Source organism: Canis aureus, chromosome 12 (genome assembly GCF_053574225.1).
Source record: "Canis aureus isolate CA01 chromosome 12, VMU_Caureus_v.1.0, whole genome shotgun sequence".
Lineage (NCBI taxonomy): Eukaryota > Metazoa > Chordata > Mammalia > Carnivora > Canidae > Canis > Canis aureus.
The window spans coordinates 42,276,151-42,291,430 of NC_135622.1; the positions used below are offsets into that span (position 1 = coordinate 42,276,151).

At 39.5% G+C, this 15,280-nt stretch overlaps 1 long non-coding RNA gene across 1 annotated transcript in view; it reads left to right on the forward strand.

The window, feature by feature from the left end:
- The window catches only part of LOC144281049 (uncharacterized), a 137,093-nt gene that overhangs the window by 28,790 nt on the left and 93,023 nt on the right, over positions 1 to 15,280 (forward strand). Inside the window, exon 2 of the long non-coding RNA XR_013349505.1 lies at positions 14,935 to 15,005. This is a non-coding gene — a long non-coding RNA (uncharacterized LOC144281049). The remainder of the gene's footprint in view (positions 1 to 14,934; positions 15,006 to 15,280) is intronic.

The window sequence follows — 15,280 nt, forward strand, 5'->3', positions numbered from 1 at the left end:
ATACTATTTTTTCCCCAATGCTTTCCTTGTTCATACCTCCATTATATTGCTTAATCATCCTGCCTTGCAATTGTTTATGCATTTATCTCCTGCAATCGACTGTAAGCTTCTGCAAGGTAGACCCACCAATTATCTAGCATATAGAAGAGAGGGGCAAAGAAACATGGAAGTTCAGAAAGGTTGGTTGCCCAGGTGTTCTTTCTAACACATAATTCTGCCTCTAGAGAGGTAGAGGAAGAGTAGCCGTGCAAAGGATCCAGGCAAGCCAGAGTTTTTGGCCTGTTCTAAGAGGGTGGTCAGATCAGAGGTCTTTACTCATTCCTAAGGCGTTTGTCCAGAAACTCAAGACAGAATACTATCCCAAGCTCAAGCCAGTGCTTTTTCTTCTCACGTATCATTAATTCTAGCTAACATCGGGATTCCTGTATGTGCTCTGGCACTATTTTACATCTTCTACGTTATCTTATTTAATCTTTAAACTAGTCCTATGAGGTAGGTACTATTATCTCTGCTTTACAGATGGGATTAATTGAGGTACAGAATGATTAGATAGGTAGCCCCAAATTACACAAGTAACTGACAGATCTGGGATTCAAAGCTAGTCATCTAATGCCAGAGTTCGCATTCTTAACAATTGTGATATACTCCCTTTCAGTATATGTAAACTGAGATGCTTAAATATGCATGTACCATCTCACAAACTTGGAAAGTAGAAACCATAGGTTTTTTGTTGTTGTTGTTTGGTTGTTTTTTTTTTTTTTTTTTTTTTTTTGAGGGGCAAGGAGGAAGCATTGTCCAATCAAGTGCTTTAAAATGGCCAGTTGACTTATTAGGGCTAAAACTTCCTAATGCCTTTTTCCCCCCGAACTTTTTCTTCATTTTGGGATTTTGCTTGTACATAGAACAAGTGACAAGCTATAATGGTGATCCATTATAGAGTAGTTTTCACAGACTCTTATTTCCAGTTCATCTCGGGGCTTTTAGGGGTAAAGAAATGGCTCATCACACTCTTGTTCTATTAAAGAACACTTTTATATCAAAAGAAGGGATTTAAGATAGCTTATGAAAATACATGCAGTAGGATAAATTAAAAATAAGTACAGAGAAAAATAGAACAAAAGAAAACAAAGTGGGAAAGATAAAATAAAGCCACTAGTTTTGTATGCAAAGTGCATGGCATAAGGAACCCTTGGCTTGCTAGGGATAGGCCACAAATATGATTCTAAACTTTTTAGCAACCAGGGAAAAGATCAGTTGCAAGTGGAGTAAATATACTAGATGAGTTGGAACTGGAATTTGAATACACCAGCTGTGGAGTTGGATCCCACTTTCGTAGATCTCTTCCATGAACCTCTTAAAGAGTAACAGGATGCTGGGAACAGTTAAATAAGTGACTGCTTATCTTCCATTTTTTTATGGGGCCCGTGAATCCTATGAAAAAAAAACCAAAACAACTTTGAGCCTTGTCCACGATTAGGGTTTAAATACATGCAAACATTTAATGAACAAGGGACGCCCAGAGGAAAATCTATTACACAAGGAGAAAGTAAGCATCTTGAGGGAAATCACCACAAGTGGTTCAGAGAGAAGCTAGTCTCAGCAGAGTTGTGGGAGTCAGAAGGGATTGAAGAGTGGTCCTGAGTACTGCACAGACATCCCCTTCTCCAGGTTTTCTAGTGCTTTGGAATCCTGAGAAAAAAAGGGCAATTATAAAAATGAAAGAGCTATATCATTAGAGGCCCAGCCAACTTTTCTACAGGATCTCTTTCCAAAAGAATTATATAAGAATTCAGATTCAGAATTCCTCAGATTTTGAAGTTTAACTGGTTCATATACTATATATTACTTAACACCCCAGCAGCTTCTGGGGCATCTCACTATAATCTGAAACACTATTTTTTTTAAAGAAAATCATATGAATATTCACATCATGTAAGATAAATAAGACTACATTATGTCTTATATCAGTACAAGTCAGATTTGCCATTAAAGCAGCTCCCTTTTCTTCCAGAATATAATGTAGTCATTGAAGGATACAAAGACAAAATATAAAAATCAGCTATAGGGATCCCTGGGTGGCACAGCTGTTTGGCGCCTGCCTTTGGCCCAGGGCGCGATCCTGGAGACCCGGGATCGAGTCCCACATCGGGCTCCCAGTGCATGGAGCCTGCTTCTCCCTCTGCCTGTGTCTCTGCCTCTATCTCTCTCTCTATCATAAATAAATAAAAGTTAAAAAAAAAAATTAAAAAAAATCAGCTATAATTTCACCAACTATGGAACTTTCCTGTCTTATACCTGAATATAATCCTATTTAATAAAATTGGAAAAATAAAATAAAATAGGGATAATATCTCCTTTCCATTTTATCCTACTTTGTTAAGTGAGTTTTGGTGCCACATTTATGTGAAACTCAGTTTTCAAAGTTTATTTGGATTTTAAAATGTGGATAAGAGGGTCTCCTGGGTGGCTTGGTCAGTTAAACATCTGACTCTTGATTTCAGTTCAGGTCATGATCTCAAGGTCGTGGGATGGAGCCCCACATAGGACTCCATGCCCAGTGGAGAGTCTGCTTGAGATTCTTTCTCTTTTCCTGCCTCTTCCCCTCCCCATTCATGTGCACACATGTGTGCTCTCTCTTTCAAATAAATAAATCTTTAAACAATGTAGGTAAGGTATTGAGGACAGAAGAAGAGGTAAGAGTTGGAGATCTGCAGGCTGGAAAAGACAATGTTACAGGCAGTAGCAACAGAGGCAGTTGGAGCCACCATGAGGTTCAAGGGTAGGTGGGTACCAAGAAGAGAGAAACGCCACTTGGCAGCTATTGACACTAAGGAGACTCTTGACCTGAATGTGAGCAGTGTCCTATTGGCAGAGTGGAGATCATCAGTTAGGGAAGCCAGCAGCTTGGAAGCAGAGACATGAGAAGGCTGCCAGTGGTGTAATAGACATTGGTTGGACCAGGCACTGTGGTTGGCAGCAGCCCTGTAGAGCACCCATACCTGGAAACCAGAAGACTTTAGAGCAGCGGACTGACAGGTAGTGGTTCTGATTGCATATAGGAAATTGCCTCTTTGTCTTTATGAATATGTGGCAAGAGTCAGGAAAGGGATTACCACGGTAAGGCCCTGTTCCTTGTTAGACTAGTGTTGTTAATCTCAGACCAAAGGGCAAACTGTTAAGTGGGATTCCCAGCCCAGTGGGACTTTAGATAGTGGTATGCTGGAACCAGCTTACACTGACTCATGGGAGTCCATTGTTAATCTTTCAGGAATTCTGCAAGCCAGCTGTTAAACAGGGCCATTATTTAAAAATTATATAGACTTACAAATAAATTACTAGAAACAAAGGCAATGGTTATTCAAAACTCATCATATCCTATTTAGTTTGCTACGTTTTACTGTACTGTATAGCCTAGAGATTGTTTATATCTGTTGTATCTGTATGGGGGAAATACTATATGATACTGTATATCTCTTTTCCAACTCCATGTTCAGTGATGTCATATTGGCCATGGGAGGAATATTTACATTAAGGAAATTAGCAAATGCTGTAAATCTAAAACTATTTCTGCTACATAGCTTGTTGTTAAACATTTACCAGTAAAAAAAAAAAAAAAAAAAAAAAAACATTTACCAGTATACCACTGGGCTTAAGGAGACATTTGGGTTACACATGCCAATATCCTTGAGTAATCTCAGAAATGTCTGTGGAGGAAAGTTAGACTTCCTGATATCAAGGGACCTGGAGAATTATAATTTGGGGTATTTATAACATCATGATCTTATATGTACTTACTAACAGAAAATGTCTGGAACCCATCAGTGCCCATTAGACAAAGGCAGACCAGTGCTCAAAGGACTCCAACCATAACTCTACTGAGATCAGAGAGATGTCCCTATGGACTGTCCTCACAGGAGGAACTCTGGAACATAGTAAACAGCAGCCTCATTATTCCTTTTAGTTAACACAGCATGGACTTTCATAACAATGTTTTTATATGCCTTTCAAAATTGGCCAATAGCAAATAAGATGTGAAAATAAACAGATTTAGGTAGCAAAATGTGGAGACTGTGATAGTGATGTACAGCTCTTTGCTGCCCTGACTAACCCACACTAGCTTACAAATGAATGAATTGACATTCATTGGGCTGTCCTTCCATATTATGATTCCTCTTAATCAAGTCTTTAATAAGTCTAAAGTGGCAGCAAGTTCTAATTTTACTAGATATAGCTTGAGGGTATCGATTCTGTATATCAAATATTATAGGCTTTTGTAGTCAACTCAATTGAAGGATATTGAGAAACTATACAAGGACACCGGCATCAGAAGAGGAGCCACTCCTCAAAATACAGAGCCAGGCTGAGGTGGTACAGCAAGTCAGAGCCAAGATTTTTTTTAAGATTTACTTTTGGTTTCATGTCAAGACACGTAAGAGAGAATAAACAAGCCCCAAAGTTATCAGCGAAGTCATAAGGCATGTCCTCTCCTCAAATTATAAAGCCAGATATAACCAAATGCCTCTTCCCCTGCCCTTGGCCAATAACTGCACCCCTTCCAATTCTGACCGCCCCCCCCCCAACACACACATATGAACTCTCAGTGGAGCATCATCTCCTAAACTAAGTTTCTAGTATAACTTTCATGATAAAATGATTGAAAATAAATGCCTAGTAATTAAAGAAGTTAGCTGGCTACATAGAACTGTTAACTGTAAGAGAGCTACCACAAAGGAAGACTATTTAATTTTTGAACAGTTGATCTGTGATCCTTATTTTTCTCTTGTAATTAGATTACAGGGCCAGCTGTCTATTTAGGTCACTCCTAGCTTGTTACAATAAAACCATGTCATCTGCATGTATGAAATTTTTTCTCTTTAGGGAAAGAGATCTCCCATCCTGCTTATTCAAGATACCAGGGAATAACAAAATGTGTTTGTAGGTGAAGAAAAGTATACAACATGTAAAATTTTGTTTCAAAGGAAACGATTTAAATGTTTTGTTTCTAATGATGGCTGCTCTTCTCATACAGCAAATCCCAATTATGTGTGAGTCAGCTTTTCAGTTGGAGAAGGTTTACAATTCTGAATGGATTCACAAGTCTGTTTCAGTTGGTAAATAAAACAAAGCATTATTAAGTTTTCTACTGTAGTTATAAAATGAGTAGCTCTTCTCTAAGACCATGTTAAAATTAATGGCATATATCTCCTAAAGCTAAACCTAAATGTGTCTGCGAGCTGTAAAAAAATTGATTGAACACTGATAGGTCCTGTTATGTAGGAAACACGGTTTAAATAGGACGTTAACAAGTTATTATTCAAATCTTTATTGAAACCAAATATGGTCTCTTATAAATACTATATATTCATGATTGAAATCTCCTAATGGTACTTGTTATTTAAGGAAATCTTACAGTGAGTGGACCTCTAAAGCAAAGTGAATAATGAACTAATTAAATATTTATTAAACATTTAGTGTATTTTATTTTCTGCCAAAGACATGATCTTCCCAACTTTGAAGTAGTTTACTGACTATGTGGGGGAATGACCACAAAATGATTTTGATAGTGGGAAAATTGTTGGCTTGGAGGTGGGTGACCAAAGTAGCTGAATAACCTGAGACAAATCTTTCTCTTTCTGAATCTTGGCTTTGTTACCTACAGAATTAGTTAATTAATAGATGATCAGCAAAATTTGTTCCAGCTCTAACAAGTCTTTGATTCTAAGACACACAAATGAAACCAAAAATGTAACATAATATTGTACAGGCTGTCCCCAACTTAGGAACTGGATCAACTCCAAAAGGTCAATTGTTTGGAACACAGAATATATTTTCCCACAGAGATTGTGGTACAAATGGTGGTTAAATTCCCAGATCAGTCTGCAAAATCAATTTAATCCTTAATGTAACTGTAGGAAAGTATCCATGGTAATACAGAATCTAACCACCAATTATAACAAAGTTTATGGGGAAAAGCCACTGAGGATTCTAATTTGGCATGGCAGGAAACATCTATCAGTGTTTTCCACTATCCTGTGCAATAGGCATGAAGACAGTTCCAGTTGTAATTCGCAGGCAGCGTGGAGAATGAAGGAAGCTGGGGTACCTCTGATCCCATAAGGGGGATGGATACCTCATAATGTCTAGGGGTTTGGTTGCCAGGAAGGAGTTGGTTCCAAACCAAAGGACAGGGAATGTAAGGGCAGGAGGAAAAAAGGGAATGAACATATGTGCTGGGAACTTTTTAAAAAATAAACTATTATTTTTTATCTCATTCACTTTGTGGTTGAGGAAGTTGAGCTCTGGAAGGTTAAATTACATTGTCTTAATAATGAAACTAAAACTTGAATCTGAAACTTACGATTTTTAGCCAAGATAGCTATCTATCTCTCCCTCCCTCCCTTCCTTTCTCCCCCTCCCCACCTCCCTCCTTCTCTTGCTTTCTCTTTCTTTCTCTCTCTCTCCCCCACCCCCACTCTCTCTAACTTTTACTTGAAAGCAATAATGGCATTGTGCAAGGACCTACTCTCTTCATCCCCTCCTTCCTGTGTAGGAATCGCCTAGGACCATGTGCCTCCATGCCCATTCTCATTTAAGTGTTCATCCTCTGGTCTTCCAAGGCAGCCTGGTCAACAGTCAGCACAGCAGTTTTCTATTTTGCCCCAACAGTGCCACCAGCTCAAAGAATGACTTTTTAGTTGCTAAAAAAAAAAAAAAAAAAAGGAAAGTTGTTCTGGCCCTTATACATTTCAGACCAGAGAATGTGATTGAATAAATCTAAATCCTAAATTCTGATAACATTAGGATACTTCTAATAGTGATGCTTCTGTTACGACAGAACCCAGACTGGCTGGGAGAGCCAGGTTCCCAATGCCCAGCTGACAGACATGACTCCTTTGTCAGAAAGAAGGCTTCTGATTGGCAGTTCCTACCATGTGCTGGGAATTTTTACTGGCCTTATCATATTTAGTCCTCCTGAAAACCCTGTGAAGGAAGTATTTTCCTTTATAGATGTGAGGATGAAGGCTCAGAGGCTTTGGACAACCAGGCAGTGGGACTTAGAGGTTGGGGCTAGTTAGGGACCACCTCTGGTACACTGTTGTGACAGGAAGTGGGAAGACAGGAATGGAGGGATGGGCTGGGTCATTGGCTGCAATCTGCTTCGATAGCAGGGTGGGTTAGCTCATAGCAGGTTAGGCTTGAGCAGAAGGTAGATGATTTCACAATGGGTGGGAGTCTTCAGGGATGAGAAGGAAGGAGGAGTCATTCTCGGCCAGAGCCAGGGGAAGGTTAGAATGCCTGCCCTGCACACCTGAGAGGGCTCCCATAAGCAACCCTGATGTGTCCATACTCTTATGCCAGGCCTGAAGGCCTAGGGCTCAGAAGTGTGGTCCAGATCCTAAGCCTTTTAGAATTCCAAAGAGAAAGAGGGTCTTTGAGGTCATTTAAGGACTTTATAGGACAACCAGGGGACTGTGAACAGGGTGTGAAGTATTATGGGGAGTATTATGGAGTTAACTTCAGTGCCTTTCAAATAAAGTGACTATGTGCTTATTGTCAGGATCATCTGGGAAGCTTTTGCAAAATACCACTGCTGTTTGATTCCCCTCCTCCCAGCAAGGATGTCCTATTTAATTCTCAGCATTGGCAGCAGTGGGATACATATTTTGAAACAATGGCCTGGGAAATTCTGATAGGAAACCATGCATACCTCCTCCACTTTTCATTTGTATAGATCTCAAAAAATAAAACAAAACATATCAAAGAGACCAACTCAGAAGAGACAGGGGAGGGTTCTTCAGGCAAAGGAAATATTTCTGGTAAATTTTGTGAAAGTGTAGGGAGGCTGCAGTGCCTGGGGCAGGGGGGTGCCCCAACATAGTGGTAGGAATCAGTGTGGGGTAATTAAGATGGGCCAGCAAGAAGGAACTGGAATGCTGGGCCAGAGAGTTTAAACCAGAAGCTGTTTGAAAAAGGAAATGATTTATGTATTTACTTGTTCAATAAATATCTATTGAGCACACCTACTCTGTGCCAAGCACTGAGTTATATGCTATATAGCAGAGAACAAAAGAAAGTCTTTTCCTCATCAAGTTTATATTCTGGTACGGGCGGTATAGGGTAATCCATCCATCCTAGTTTACTTGGGATTTTCTGGATTCTGGCACTGAAAGTTTCTTGACCCAGGAATGCCCTGGGCAAACCAGGAGGGTTGGTTCTCTAGAAGATGGATGGGGGGGTGCGGAAGGACGGGGGGGGGGGGGATGTTAAGGGTCAGGAGAAAAACAAAGCAGGGAAAGAGGCTGGGAACAAAGAAGAATGCTACTTTACATAAGGCAGTCAGGGAGGATCTGTCTGTAGATGTAACAAATGAGCAGCAGTCTGAATACAATGAGAGAGAGAACCATGTACAGATTTCAGGGTGGGTGGCAGAGGGGTGATTATTTCTAGCAGAAAGAAGCACCGTGTAAGGGCCCTGTGGTGGAGATGTGCTTGGCTTAGATGAAGAACAGCAAGTTGGCAGAGAGGTTGAGAAGAGTCAGATGCAGAGAAGGGCTGGATAGAGGGAGTCATGTCAAGGACCCAGGATTATATTCCAAATGTAATGGGGAGCCACTGGGTATTGAGAGCAGCGGTATGACCTAATCACTCTGAAGGTAGGGATACAAGAACAGAAACAGAAGGAGCATTTAGAAATCTTGAAGAGTTCCTTCTCAAAATGTTTGATTAGAGAAAGAGAAGGATACAATGCCATTTAAGTAAATTAGCCTGCTATCAGACCAGCCTGGGCAGGATTGGGCTGACCCAGACTACCCTACAGTGATGGCACTGGAAATGAAGAGGAGGAAACATCTAGAGTTCCCTTAGAGATGGGATTAGCAGAAATTGGTAGTGTAGGATTTATAGGGGGATGAAGGAGAGTGGTAGATCAAAGATGATCACTAGCTAATCTTTCCCATGGTAGTTTTCCAGGTTTGCATTTCTCCCTCAGTTGTCTAGAGCCAAACTTCATGGAAGAAAAGAATGTGTTACACTCTTGTCTTTCAGAATGAGGAAGGTTCCAGATAGAGCAGCAAGAGCAGGCACTTGGGATCATACAGACCAGGGCTTACACCCCAGCTCCACCATAGTCGAGCCACACTGCTCAGGCAGCTCATCTAAGTTGCCTCAGTGTCCTCACTAGTAAAATAGGAATAATGATGTCCACCTTGCAGAACTAGTGAGGCGCACTGAATGAGGTCACACTCATAAAGAACCTAGATCAGGACTTGGCAAGCCCTCAATCTGGGTTCATCCTCTCCCCTTGTCTACACCCTTGGAGTTCAATATGTATGCCTGCACACTTCTAGAAGTGATCAGTATTTTATATGCCATTTTGTGCTCTTTGCCCCCTTCCCCTTTCCCCAGCCCACTTATTCCATAAACACATCTCTGTGTATTGGCAGGGCCCAGCCCACATCATTTGGTCCCTCTTCTTCATCCTCACTGATACTGCCTCTGTGCAGATTGGCCTTTCTTTCCACTTGGGCAGCTGTAGAAACATCCCGGTCTCACCCCCCCACACACCCACACACTTTCACATCCTTTCGGCTCTGCACATCATCTTCAGGGTACAAGCTAAACAATAAGCAACACCTTGCACAATCCACTTGCTTCTGCCCACTTTGCCATATTCTGTCCTCCCTGATCGACTCCCACCTTTGGCCCACCCTCCATCCTCCACCCCTGCCAAATGCACATGTTCATTCTCAGTGCTCCTGTGGTACTTTGCACCTACTGCTACTTATCTCTCCATTATTTCTGTTTAAAAGGGCAATGATAAAAAAATAAAATAATAAAATAAAATAAAATAAAATAAAATGGTATTTTGTGCAGGGGTTCAGAGTTCATGCTCTGCAGCCACCCAATCTCCATCTCATTCCCAGACCTGTTACTTATCAGCTGGGCCTAATGAGCAGAGATTAAGTTGAAAGACAATGATATTTCCCTATGCTGGAATACTAGAGCAAGTTGTTTCATCATTGTGCTTCAGGGATAATAATACCCACCTCACAGGTTGTTGTGAATAGTAAGAGTTAATACATCTAAAGCACTTAAATAGTACCTCCTACATAGTAAGCCCTCAAGACACATTGCCTATAATTATTACATCTATCTCTCTGAGTTTGAGTTCTATGAAGGATGAGACTAGATGTAATTCTCTTTTTAAAGAAATAATCTATCTCTTCTTAATAGTCATTTAAATGTTTGTTGAACAAAGACATAAGCAAATCTTTGAAAGACTTTTCCCCCCTTTACTTAGCTGTTTCTTGATGGCAACATTTGGGCTATGTCCAAACTTTTGTTAATAAAAAATGCAGTTGTTAATATTTGTGTAAATTTTTCATTTTCATTTCATTTCCCTGTAGTGTATTTCCCTAAGTGGAATTATCAGTTAATGAAAGGAGCAATTTTATTTATTTTTTATTTTTTTTTGAAAGGAGCAATTTTATAGCTCTTTTTTTTTAATTTTTATTTATTTATGATAGTCACAGAGAGAGAGAGAGAGAGAGAGAGAGGCAGAGACACAGGCAGAGGGAGAAGCAGGCTCCATGCACCGGGAGCCTGATGTGGGATTCGATCCCGGGTCTCCAGGATCGTGCCCTGGGCCAAAGGCAGGCGCTAAACCACTGCGCCACCCAGGGATCCCCTTTTATAGCTCTTATACGTATTTACAGATTGTTCTTCAGTAAGACTTGTCCAGTGACAACGTAAATAGGAAACTAGTGAAACAGTGGTTTTATTTTTCTGTACAGAATATTATGCAGCAAAAAAAAAGAATGTTATGCAGCCATTAAATAACATATTTCTCCACAATTTAACCTCACTGGGTTTTTATCATTTCCATTTATTTTTGTAAGTTTAATAGGTGGGCAGTGGTATATTAATATCATTTTATTTTGCATTTTTAATGAGCCTCTTCATTTTTCCAGGTGGTGATTTACTGGAATCAAATGTGCAAACTTTTTATTCATTCCCCTAGATTACTTAGGGAATATAATTACATACTGGTCATCCCTATATGTTATGTTCTGATGTATTGTGTTTTTTAACTTCATCTATTTTGTTTCTATCAGTGGCATCAATTAAATAAAACTTTAGAATATTAGGGCTTGGAGGAACTTTACTGTCATGGTTCTTATTCTTTCTATGGAGAGTATAGGAGACTATCTTAATGACCTTAGGGCAGTCAAAAACATCTTAAACAGGATATAGGGAAGCCTGGTTGGCTCAGTAGTTGAGCATCTGCCTTGGCTCAGGGCATGATCCTGGGGTCCTGGGATTGAGTCCTGCATCAGGCTCTGTGCAAGGAGCCTGCTTCTCCCTCTGCTTGTGTCTCTGACTCTCTGTCTCTCTCTGTCTCTCATAAATAAATAAATAAAATCTTTTAAATAAATAAATAAGATACAAAAAACATTAACCATAAAAGGAAAGATCAATTAAGCTGCACGTTATCAAAATTAAAAAGTTTTGTGAAAGGGTAGGTCATAGACTCAGAAGATATACATATATATGCATATACAATATATAAGCATATACAATATATAAATATATATATATATATATGTATCCAACAAAGAACTAGAATTCTACAAACCAATAAGAAAAAGACAAACAACCCAACTTAAAAATGGGCAAAAGACTTGAACAGGCATTTCATGGAGGAGGATGTCCCATAACATCTGAAAAAGCACTCAACATCATTAGACATCAGAGAAATGTAAATAAAATCCACAATAAGATATCAACGCATACTCTTTAGAATTAAAATTAAAAAGACTAAGAATATCAGGTGTTGGGGAGGATAAATATTAGAACTCTCCCACATTGGTGATAGGGACTGTAAAATGGTACAACCAGTTTGGAAAACTGGCACATCTACAAAAGCCAGATCTGAATACCCTATGACTTAGCAATTCCACTCCTAGGTGTATTCCCAACAGAAGTGAGTGCACACGATCACTAAAAAGATGAACAAAATGTTCATGGCAGTTTTATTTTTAATAGTAAAAATTTAGAAACAAGCTAAATATCTTTCAACAGGAGAACAGATTAATAAATTGCAGAGTATTAACATATTGGAATTTTAGACAGCAAAAACGAACAAAAACCCAACCCACTGCTACATGTAACAATATGGATGAACATCACAGACATCCTAATGAATGAAAAAAGGAAGACATGAAAAGTATTTACTGTATGATTCCATTTATATGAAACTCAAAAACAGATAAAACTAATCAAGAGTAATACAAGTCAATATGGAATTTACTTGTGGGGTACAGGGATACTGACTGGGAAGTGGGAAGTAAGAATTTTCTGGAGGGTTCTTTATGATGTCTAGATGGTGGTTAAACAAGATTATACTTAAATAAAAGTGCATCAGTATGTATATGTAAGATTAGTACACCTCATTCTCTCTTTCTCTGTATATTACACTTCAATGAAGAGTATTACAGGACATTTTCACTTTTTTCTTTTTGCTATGTGTTCTAAATGTTCTCACCTTTTCCTCAGCTATATTTTCCAAAAAACCTAAAATGAAGACATGATAAATTTTAACAAGTGAAAAATAGAAGTTATTTTTAAAAGCTAGAAGTGAATCTCAGCTACCTATCCAGATTTAGTGCCTCAAGCCCTGGACCCAGCTAAAAATAGCTCAGGGCCTCGCCAGCCTGTGACCCGCTAGCTAGCCAATGTTTAGCAGTCGCAGCACGCCAGTGAAACAGAGTGAGGCCAGGCGGAGCCTCCTGGGTCTGCAAGCGTGGCTCTCAGCAGGCTGTTTAGGTCATACCTTCCATCAGTTAACTACACCTGCTTCTTCTACTGAAGACCAACAGCTAGGCTCCCAGTTTACTGCAAAGCGGAGAGGAGAGGGAGGAACAAGAATCCATGCTAATTAGAAGGGGGAAAAGGTCCAGCGCTGTAAGCAGATTGGACATAAAGGAAGTCAGGGTAGCTAACCCAAGGTATACCGGCCTTGGCTCTTCCCCAGGTTAGACTTTTAACTTTTGTTTTTGCAAACATGTGTTCATTTTTCTATGACTTGGTTTTAAATGTTATGCTTGAGTTTGAGGAAATTAATTGCAGAACTATTTAGATTGCTATGATGAGAGAAGCTCCCTGAGTGGTTTTGCTGCTGAATCAGCTTAACCTGAAGAATTGATTCCATTTAACCCCTTCCTTCACTGTGCCCATTTCAAATGCAGGAACAACTAGTAATTATCTGTTTCACAGGGATATTTTGAGGATTAATTAGTGTTTATAACCCGCTTTCAAGTATTCAGATGAAGAGAGAGTTGATAGGAATGGTGCTATTCTAAGTTCCATTTACAAACTCTGACAAGTTGCAAAAGTGGTGTATGATACTGTGCTTCCAAGTGTGCCAGTGTGGTGTCTCCAAGATCCCACCTTGTGTAATGAGAATCCTTATCACTCGGCCCATATGATTCCGGAGGACTTTATTTCTTTAATTCATAACAAGTGACAACATTTAGGGAAATGACTTTAAACAAGTTGGTATGTTGCTGTTGTCAGTAGACAGAAATTTAAGCCCCAAAGTAAAATGCAATCGAACTTTCAAGACAGAGCTAGGATGTACCAAACTCTGAGATCACATAGAAGTTTTAAGTCAAACACTGTAGATACCATTAGAAGCCTTCCCCCAAATAAATCCATCCTGCTGCATGATTTGAAATGACTTAAGGTGCTATCTTTTTCATTCTTAAAGAGCAGAAACCCTGATCCTGGGATTGAGCCCCATGTTCGGTTCCCTGCTCAGTGGGGAATCTGCTTCTCCCTCTCCCTGCTGCTCTGTTTGTGCTCTCTCTCTCTCTCTCTCTTCAAATAAATAAATAAACTCTTTAAAAATTTTTCAAAAAAGAAGCAGAAACCCTGAAATCTCATCAATGAAAAACAGTTTTGGAGAGGCTAATAAGAGTCTGTCAAGAGCACACTGTTCCTTATGACAGTAGTCAGTAAACTTGGCTTTGCTTGATAAAAAAAAAAAATTAAATCTGTGATCAACCAGGAATGTAGTGGGCTGAATAATGACAGTGAAGATGGGAACAATAATGTTGGTGGTAATAATAACAGCAAGTATGTGTTGAGGGCTTACCAGGTGCCAGACACTGTTCTAAAACCTTTGCGTGTCTAAACTCACTTGATCCTGGCAATAATACTAGAAGATAAGACCTATTATCATCCCTGTTTTACAGACAAACTGAGGCTTGGAGAAGTTAAGTAACTAATTTAACCTGAATTATATAGCTGAATTATATAGCAAAAAGCGGTGTTTTTAAAATATCAGTGTGCTTATGGTTTCCCAGAAAACTAGTTAAAACTAGCCCTGGGTCATCTAGGTCATGTTCCTAGCCCAAAACCAGAGACCAGAGATTTTGATTCAGAAGTGTGGGATGGGACCTAGAAAAATGCATTTCTTTTTTAAAAAAGATTTTATTTATTTATTCATGAGGGACATAGAGAAAGAGGTAGAGACATAGGCAAAGGAAGAGGCAGGCTCCTCAAGTGGAGCCCCCGTGTGGGACTCGATCCTGGGACTCCAGGATGAAGCCCTGAGCTGAAGGCAGAAGCTCAACTGCTGAGCCACCCAGGCGTCTAATGAACACACAAGGCAAATTTACTGAAGGTGGCCTTTTGACTAACCTTTGAGAAACAGTGGCCCAGACTTAGAGAAATGAGACACTGGGAGTCAAACTTTGCCAGTGCTGGAGAAACACTGTCCAGCTGAATAGTAGATCATTTGCCCAGCTGGGACTGTGTGTCCTCATAGTGAAAAAAGGCTATGTTAGGCTGCCATTCAAAACATCCAACTTGATTTGTTCAGCTTCCATATTTAACATTTAACCTTCTGACTTTAATTTGATTTCTTAATAGATTTTCCTACTAGGAAGAGTATGTACCGACCAACAGACATGAATTTCAGCTGATGGTTCTAGCTCTTACAGGTAAGGAATAAATGGCATTGTGCCTTATTAATCAATCTATTATAACTGGTTAATGTGAATCAATTCCTGAATGAGCCAAGAACAATGAGTTTATGAACCTGCAAACCTCAGAGCCAACATACATTTTGAGGCCTGATTTATCCTTTCCTTAGCACACACACACATCACTAAGCTGGAAGGCACATTTTGAGAATGAGAATGTTGATACCAACATCTCCCCAAAAGGGTAAGTTTATCAAGTTGAATAAAACAATTCATAAAAAGTCATTCCCATG